Source organism: Bombus fervidus, chromosome 2, assembly GCF_041682495.2.
Source record: "Bombus fervidus isolate BK054 chromosome 2, iyBomFerv1, whole genome shotgun sequence".
Classification (NCBI taxonomy): Eukaryota; Metazoa; Arthropoda; class Insecta; order Hymenoptera; family Apidae; genus Bombus; species Bombus fervidus.
The window spans coordinates 22,773,274-22,783,348 of record NC_091518.1 but is presented as its reverse complement, the minus strand read 5'-3'; positions in this window follow the sequence as shown (position 1 = coordinate 22,783,348).

Here is a 10,075-nt window from a genome sequence, read left to right as displayed (position 1 = left end):
CGTCCCTGTCTTTCCTCTCTACGTAGTTCTTCCTCGCTCCGTATAGTGACCAGCGTCTTCGCAAAGCGAGAGTGCGGCTGCGCGCGGTCCTAGATTTCGTCTCGCCTCCTGATTTTTCGTAATAAAAACGTTTGTCTTGGCGAGCGACTCGGCTCGCGTATCTTTCGGCGTGGCGCGCATTACGCGTCGCACATGCTCCTTTTGTTCTTCGCCGTTCGCGTAGACGCTCTTGATTCGCACATTGGGAATGCAAGGTTCGTCCGAGCGCTTTACAGCGAATCGGAACGGAAAGTAGGCCAACGGATCGTCGATCTTTCGCATCTTTCGTAACGTCTGTCGTCGTTTGTGGTCATCGGTGGAAATTCAAACGATAAGGTGGTCGATGCACGATATTACCGCGTTTCGATTGAAAACGCTCGAGTTTCGAGAGCTAACGGAAGTTTCGAGACAAACGCTCCCAGCGACGAACATCCTCCGTACGAGAGGGAAAAGTCTCTTATCGGAAGGAAGGAATGCTCGCGATCCTGGTGACTGGCGGACGTCAAAGGCATACCTCCGTGATACGAATGCACGTTTCGATAATACCGTTTTAAGGGAATACTCCGCGAGAGACGAAAACTCGATTCGACGGAAATATAGAAACTCGTTTAACGACACTCACGGCAGAATGCCCGACGATATGTTACAGAGAACACCGTTTCGGAACTCTTAATCGAGACGAGAATGAAACATAAATTTATCCCGTTTTCAAAGAGCGAACAACTTCATCGCGATAAACTTCATTAAGGGCGCCTAAGAAGATTTTAATGGAAACTTGTATCTGCAGGATGAGAGCCCGCTAAGATTTCTCGCTACAAGGAAACGTACCACGTGGCGAACGATACGGACGATATTTCAACCCTCTTCGCCCCGTCCTCGGTTCAATCTCTGTTCTCCCTGACCCTGTCTGTCTCTCTCTCTCTCTCTCTCACACACACTCTACTTCTTTCTTCTCCGCCGTCATTCTAGTATGAAACACGAAGAAAGGTAAAATAGCTGAAGGGGTTCGCTGTGAAGCAGTTCTTAAAGAAGCAGCGCTTCGAGTGGAATGTTAAGTATCAGCGACCGTTTAAAAGTTTGCATTACGGAAAGGATATCGACATATTACAACGACGTGTAAAGGAAATTAATATGTGAAGGTGTTGTTACAGGAACGAATCGTTTTTACGATATTTATTTGCGATAGATGATTCGATAGAAACGGGCGTAAACGAATACGAAGTATATTTGGTTCGAGGCAGTGACAAGTAGTTCGATTAACTTTGGGGTTTGCATACTTTTGACATTCACGGTCGCGTAGTCACGCTTCTAAAAGCAGAAGAAAGATCTGTCGTTCCTTTCTTATATTCGGCCGTGTACTTTCTCTCGGACAAAACGCGACCTCGGAATGTAATTAACTTTTAATTGTGTGCTGCTGAAAAATTGAGTAAAAAACGTTTCGAATATTCGCGAAAATAATTTTTCGAGCTCGTTCTACGCTTGCGGATAGGAACTGGCCAAATAAGCATACAAATTGTCGGGCCAACGATTGCTAAAATTATAACAAAAAAAAAAAAAAAAAAAAAAAAAGAAAGAAGGAAGTACGAGAAAAAGGGAAAACGCGTCGTGCGTTACGTATGTACGTATCCCCATTATAGTTCTTGTTTCCAAAGTAGTTATCTCGGGTATGCAGATGAATATGTATTTTAGTACTTTGAACAATTCGGGGTGAAAAGCTGTTCCGGGGAACTTTGTGCTTACGAACAAGCGTAATATTAGCCCTAAATGTTGAAGCTGCAACTTCGAAATAACAATAAACGAAAGTTAAAAGGGGTTGGCAAATGAATATTCGTAAATGAGAAGGTAAATGAGTGTCGTTGTTGCGCGTATTTCAACGAATAACGAAAAAACTCCTTACCTGCGAGTTATCCTTTGATAAAACACGTTTATGTACGTGAAATAGCGTTTGATAGTGATTTTATATGCGCATAGGAAAGGAACTCGTTTCGTAGGAGCTAACGAGGCCCGCTCGCGATTCAACTATATTTAGACAAAGTTCTTGGACCGTTGGCGAAATATTGCGGCGTTTTGGAAAATATCGCTTGCAAAAGTCCAACTTTACCAACTTTACCCGGAGACCAACGGGACGCGTGTTAAACGCGCATTGACATCCGTAACGTTTATTTCCACGGAGAATCGTTAAAAAAAAGTCAGGAATCGAGAGAGTCGCGTGCCCGGAATACAAAGACTCTTCCTTGCTAAACGAAATCCATCGTACCTGGACGTTATCGATTAGCGTTCTGTTCAAACGTATAAAGTCGTCCCATAGCCAAACGTCCTCTGCAACTCAAACAAAGTTTCGTTTGCTGGAAAAGCAAAGTATCATAAAAATCGAACTGTAATTTGTTGGTAGAAGCCGAGTGGAAAATCTTATCGGAAGATATATATTTTAGCCACGTGTTATGAAAAATTGCCGAGTAAGTAAGTAGACGTTCGAGATAACGACGCGAGGATCGAATTCGGTAAATTCTTTGTAACTGAATCGCTTTGACCATATTATTTTTATATTTATCCATCGCGACGGTTTTCCGAGCCCTGTCGCTAGGATATGCGTTTTAATCTCGTTCGAGCACCGTAATCGGCGAAATATTCCTTCTTATCGCGCGCTGCTGCATTTCATATCTACTTTTTATCGCGAAAGTGTCAAACGCAAATATTAAATCGAACTGACAATGAAATATTTCGCGTAATCCCTTTTACAAGTGACGTCCACTGTTTGTCATGGAAACGAAACAGATTAACGAAATTGTTTGCTTCATTTTTAGTCGGATACGTTTAAATTTGTTCTATTCGACGGAATGATCTTGGAAAAATTCGACGCGCGTCACGCGTCAAAAATGAATATAACCGTGGAGCAATTTGCTTAGCAACCTGCCGTTTATTTCCAGAGTGGCTTGTCATAGGAGAACAGGGACGCAAAATTTACCAAACTTTCTCAACGGCCATCGGCTGTAATCGAGTTTCAGCAGCGCCTAGAGCGGAACGTCTCCGCGACTCGTGCATACGCTTCTTCGAGTTCGAATTCATTTTCGACGCGGTGGCATGCACGGTTGATATTAAGAAAGTGGCATTGTGTTTCGTCGAGATAACCTCGCGTTCCAGGGTCACGGGGAATGCGGGCCAGCCGCGAATAAGTCGTAAGATCGCGAATTACCAAGTCAAATACATACGTAGGAAGCGCGTTCGTAGGATCGTGGTGGATTAAAGTGTCAAGCCGGATTGTATTGGCCGAAAACGACAGGGCGGCTTCATTCGACGCGTGAATTATGTAGACGCCGGTGCACAGGCGCTGGTATCGAGGAAAATCGGGTCATAGCCGGGCGGTGCCGTCGATGGGGTTGGACCGAGAGCTAAGGCACGTCGAAACGCGTCCTTAATATTAATCCCTTCGGGCGCACACCACTTACGTGTCACCTCCTGCCTATACGCTAAGTACGTACGCAGGAAATTCGACCCGATGTTCCTACTGGAAATTCCACTCGAGTCTAAACGAAATATTTCCGGGAAAATATGACTGACTGCGATCCGGAGTAGCGTTATCTTTCAGCAGCTCGTCAGGGGTTAAAGGGGAACGGTCATGCCTTCGTTAGCTGTACTTAAAAAGAGATTTATAGCCTCGGATTAAAAGCAAGTGCTGGAAACTAACGATAAAGGAGAAATTTCTTTTTAAACTATTTAAAGTATCGCGTTACACGCAGATGACGAGGCAATTGTACGAAATCGTGGCAAATTATATTCGCAACTACGCGAATATAATATTATAAGGCACAGTACGGGTTACGAAGAAACGCAGCGGCCGTTTTACCGTGCATCGGCTGTGTCTGACTATAAACGATCTTCTACTACTCGCATCTACGTAGTCTCTGCGTAGTTAGTAGTCTTAGCCTCCTCTGACGCTTTGCATAGATCGACTTCATAATGAATCGCGTATATCCGTTATAAAAGCCTTAGAAAATTCTCGTTACATGGTCGTATCGTTGTTCGCCTGCCCCTTTCGAGATACAGTTCCGTTTTCATTTTAACGGAGCTTTGCTTCGAAAGAAAATGCCTCGAGTCCGATCAGATGGAGAACATTGCCGCGCCAGCGTTATGGATCTGTTGGCAAACACTTTTTTCTAACGTGGTTACTCGTTTGATTACCGAACGTTATTCTCTACGCTCGATATTTTCCAGAGTAGTTAAAAGAAAATATCCAGCGCAACAAATCCGTGTCAGAGAACGCGAAACGGCGAGCTACAGTTCCCTGTCGATATCTGTGGTTTACCGCTGGATGAAACGTAAAATATACGATCGAATATTGAAAAATTTAAGTAACCGTAAAAAATAATATTTTTCTCTCCGTACAAATTTAAACAACGGTAACAGCTGCGAACTACGTTTGGATAAAAGTTCGTAACGAAGGCCCGTGACAAGAAAGGCTCTGATAAAATATCGTAGCCATCCGAAACAAAGGTCGACGCGGTGTTTCGCGTTTAGACCGACATCGAACAACTATTACGCGTCAAGAGAGAAAGAGATGTAAAAGTAAGAGTCGACGAGGGTCGAAGGGTCGTCGGACAGAATGCCGAAACTCGCGTTTATCGAAGCAAGCGCTCCGCTCCATCGATCGGCAACGAGTCTCTTAATTACGCGACACTGACAATAGCCATACAGCTCGCAACCTACTCTTCCGCCCGTTTACCCTTCAATTACCGAAAGTGCCCCGAAATGCCGCTTTTCTCTATTTACGAGACTTTCGTTCGGACGATATCCCTACTATCGTGATTCACGGAATCGGGCAAAGGAGAAATCGCTGTCGCCCCGACGCCACGCAACAATCAAAGACGGCCAACAATGGCGGTGTGCGTTTGTATACCGGCGACGAACGAGTAATCGGGGATGTAAATCCAAGGATAGGGAGGGTCGAAGCGAAGGAAATCCCGCGTAAACAAAACAGCGTCTGGGTGGAAAGAGCCAGAGCCGATTCTCTCTTGGCCGCGACAAAGAACCGGTAGTTTTGGCGACCGTTTCCACGCGAGTCGCGATTTACTTTCGGTTCGGTGTGGCGAGGCGAGGCGAGGCGAGGCGAGGCGAGGCGAGGCGAGACGAGGCGAGGCGGCCGCGTGTGCACTGCTTCTTCACGGATAAAGCCCGACGGGCAATGCGATTATAAAGGAAAAGTCCGGAGGACAGCGGCGGTTTACGGAGCCGGAACGAAACTCGACTTTATTCCCCGCTCGAGACATTCGCGTCGGGACAACGAATTCATTGTCGTTAAATTAAGCAGTCGCGTCCGCTCTCTTCTCGTCCCTGCGTTTCACCGAACCTTTCTTCGTCTCTCGTCTTTCTCTCTCTCTCTCTCCAGTCTTTATTCCTACACTCCTCTTTTATCCGTCGCCATTCCGTTCGAGAAACGTCATATTTTTCCGCGCATTTGCCGAGTCAGTTCCCTCCGTAGGAGCTGTCAAACGCGAGACTCGACTTTTAAACAAACGTACGCTAAACGACCGTTCGCGCGATTCTTTCTCCTATCTGTGGACCGCGATCTAAAACGCGTTGGTTCGACGGACAGGCAACGCGCGGATCGCGACAGCGATTATCGAGAAACGTTGCTCGAAATCGGACAATTCGACAAGGGCGTCGTCGAACGAGATTTATCAGCTTGTAGAGTTGCTCGGGAAGAAGGAAACACGGATAACACCGTTAGAAGTCACGACTAGACGGTTTGGGGAAGGAACGGTCGGGGTTTCGCTAATGCATCTTCGGTTATGTATATACATCGATTACGCGTTCGCGATACGAAACTTCGTTCTCGCAGTAACAACCGGTATCAATTGTAGGACGTTAGAGGCAGAGCAATTGCCCGGACGGAACAAGTTCGTTGCGACCTCGGAAATTCATCGGCCAAGTAACGGTTCGCTACTAACCAGGAAAATTATGCCGACGGTGCGTTTAATCGGCTTCGGATCGAGCAGTAATTCACGCAGATAATACAGGTGTCTGGGGCGAGTTAGCGCGAAACTTGCGGATAAACGAAAGGACAGGTAGCTCGGGATAACAACGGAGAACGCGAAAATGAAGTAGCTATTACGTATATAACTAGTTGTTTTACAAACTTGGTTAATCCGTGCAACTTTTGAAATTAATTCCGCGACTCGCGCTTTGACTTGGTTATTCGATTACGAGAAACGAGCGTGCTTCGGGGACTGAAATCCTTGTTCGAATTGCTTTTCACCGACTACTCCACTAAACAAAATAACCAACTTCGACTTCGTATACACGCACTCCCCTTTCCCCTCTTTATCATCGCCCGTTTGCGCGCCACCTCCTTCCCGCTTTATTTTCTTATCCTTCCCCTTGGAGGGACACGCGGTATTAAAACTTTTCAATTCGCCCACGGGCACCACGAAATTACTCGCCGCAGATGAGAAATTCTTATTCCGATTCATCGTCCTCGCTCGAAGGTGGCAGATCGGTCAAAGGGAGGATCCGTTCCGTGTCTCTCCGCTCCGACTCGTCGCGATGCGTGCCTCGTCGCTCGAAAAACCTTTTTCCCGGTCGACGCTGGGAAACGCGTCGGTGCGACGAAATTTTCGCTCTTCGAAAGAAACGCGGCATCGACGCCAGCCAGGCAGGGTACCGTATCACGCGGGCATAACAGAGGGATTTAGGATTTCGTCGAAACACGTATAAATTAACGTTTCGAAACGTTTGCCAAGGGGTTCGGCGATCTCGAAGAACTTGCAATAGCCAAGTTACGCGTCTGTCTGGAAATGATCAAACGGAATTAGAAAAACCTTCCACGAATCTGCAAAGGCTACTATATTCGGATGTATTTCTCGGAGATCGAAGATAGTTGTGCTCGGTACAAAGCGTTCTTACTCCGTATTTCCGATCGTTTCTACGCAACGTGCTCGTTAATGTGGTCAAAGTCGTCGAGAATTTGCTTAAAAAGTAGCCATAAAAGTCGGCTAGAAAGAAGATATAGTTGGAAGAGGCAAAGCAAAAGAGCGTTCGAAGCTCGGGCAAAGCGAATTTGATTCTAAAATAAGGAGGCAAGATGGTCGTTCCATCTTGGAGAATCGCGCGACGCTACTTGCATGAATAGAAGGGACATGTATTTCAAGGAAACCAGACTAACTGGTAACTGGGCGTCGCGTTGACCGATGCGTTCGCTGTTTCGAACTTATTTCAGAATTTATCCGCTTGTCGGAAATTTATCCGTCGAACGAAACGAGTTGCGTTCGGGTGCTCGTTCGTCGGGGAACAACGAACGGAATAACGAGGACGTTAAAAACCGTGGGTACTTTAGTTCGTTGGTTCGTGCAAAGTAGCGGAACCGCGCGAGACAAAGACGCGATTTTCAACGAAAGAATCGCGATCGCCTGCGCCGTTTTACGCGGAGAAACTGCGATTTCCAGGGAAACAGGAACGTACGCTGTGTTATCTCGTTGATAAATCGAGAAATTGTGAAAAGGGTGTTTAGATCCGTACGAAAGCGTAAACTGCGATATTTGCGGAGCGCCGGCGGACCAGCGAAGAAACGTACAACATCGTGTGCACGATGGACGCGTGGCAGGTTCGTGCAAAGGCAGGAATCCAGCTTAACTAGGAAACGTCGTTTGTCTGAACGATGGAAAAGCAACGAACGAGGAGGAACCGCGGGACACTAATTTTCCGGGATTTACTTGTGGCTGTATGCCGATAAAGGCCGCCATACTCCGTCCCGTTTTCCGATACTGCAAAGTCTTCTTTCGCCAGGACAAAAAGTCGTGCCCGAGACGGAAACGTCGCGTCTCGTCTCGATCGTCTAGTTTTCGATGACACGGACGAAGAAAGGAGAGAGAAACGGCAGAATTTGCCGGCAAAGTACCAGGAATCGGTATCCGGGTCACACCTCGAGATCGAGAGACAAGGAAAGCGAAGATGAGGGAGGATTTGCAACGTTGACAGCAAAGGGAATCGGGCGAGACAGCCGACTGTCCTGATGTCTAATTTCGAGAGAGGATCCTGCCAGGCGACGCGACTAACGATAAGCCTTCGATCTAGCAACCATACGTAGCCGTAGGCGATCCGACAGCGAACGGGATCAGGGGAAACAATACGCTCGAAAATCGACCTCGATCGATTTCACGCGTCCGCCTCGGCAACTTTTCGTCTTTTCTCTCCTTCTTCTCGTCTATATTTCGTTTATAACGCTGCTGTCGATCACATTCCCGTAGGTTTCCTAAGTAACTAAAACGCTCGGATCTAACCGACATCTCGTCGTACGTCTTTACTTGTTTCCATCTACATTGGAAACGCGCGGACCGATCTCATCGGGCACGATCGACGAGCACTATCCTCCTTCGACGTACGCTCTTCGAGGTATTTTTCTGCGCGTATTCCATCGCGTATCTATAAATTTGCAAACTGGTTTCTGGTCGATGTTTATTCGTTTACGTGAATCGCGAGGGTGGATATTCCATGACTCGGCACGAGCCGCCACCTCTCGTGGCAACCTGCCGCGACACGGGGTTGCGAGTTCGCTTCGCGATTCCGTGTTAGCCGCTGCTTGTCGTCCGAACGCTCGACGTTGCAGCGTCCCAATCTCTTGGAAAATCTTCGGGCTTTGATCGAATTGTACGAGTGCTCGTAAAATTCGATCGGTAAATTTCTGTAACACGAGCGAAAAGCTGGCCTGTGCAGTTTTCATTCGCTTACGTAATTCAAGTGGCAGCGCGACTCGGCTTTCTCGCTATGCGTCTTAGGCAAATTTCATCAACGTTAGCCACCGGTTCCCCATGGATTAATAGAAATCCTCGACCGATCGAATTCTCTGGTTCGAGCAGTCTCGTCGCTCGCCGATACGATTCGTACGAGTCGGTTGCACGCACCGCGTACACATACCGATGCCACGTTGTAGGAGCGCAATCGCGTAGCTACGTCGAGAGAAATGGGAACGTTGTCGGACAGCGAAGGTAGGAAGGAGGAGAGGAGACGAGACGAGCCGATATAGAGTATTCGCGAGGATTCTGCAATTTCCGCGAATCACGGCATCGGGACGACCGCGAGACCGATTCTTTGCGAACCGAAATTCGCGTCCTCCGTTGCGTTCCTCGATCGCGATAATTCGAATTTACCGAGTTCGTACGCGCTGAGAAAACGATCACAGGTTATAACGGTGGTGTTCGAGTCAACGTAGGGGGACGATGAGCGAAAACATCGAGAGAAAGTTGTTTTTCAATGGCAAAGGCAAGATCGATCGCCGTGGCACGCACCGCTCTGAAACATTCTAAAGCAGTCGTTTAAATTCAAATTAGATGGTAGTATTCGGTTGGAACGGCGAATCTAGTCTCTAATTTGGTTAGGGAGCGCTCGAAACCAACTAAACGTAAGTTCTCGTTACGGGTGGCGAAGGATCGGCCTGCGCAACTCTGGACAATTTCTCGACGCGGTCCGTCCCTACGTAATCTCGCGTTACGCGACCGGTGTACGCCAGTTTGGCGAACACGGTGGATCCTGCGTTCACGGGTAATCAAAGGGATACCTCTTTAGATCGGTCAAAGAGACGACGATGAATTCGCTACCTGTTGAAAAGGAGCAAACTAAATAAACTCGGAGCAAAGATCGTTCCAACACCGACCACGCGACGAGCGAATTGCCGCTTCGTTCTTTCGTCGTTCCCTTTATTTTTACCGCTTCTGTCTTTTCTCTCGACCCACGGACAGACGGCCGGATCTCGGTGTACGTAACAGAGAAGAGTGGAACGAAGGGACGAAAGAAGGAAGCTAAATTGAATTCTAGGTTTCCCACTCGATTTAAGTTTCCTCTGCCAGTGTTTGCCCTCTCGAAGAATGGGAGCATGTACGAAAAGGGGCAGAGAGGATCCGGCCGAGTCGGTTCTTTCGTCGGAATCACGCATTTAAATCGACTGTTTAAGTCGGTTCTATACTAATTTCGTAATTCGTTTCGTAATTCATTTCCATACTTAACGCTGGGCTGCCAACAAATTTCGAACGAACAGAACTAGGAGGTG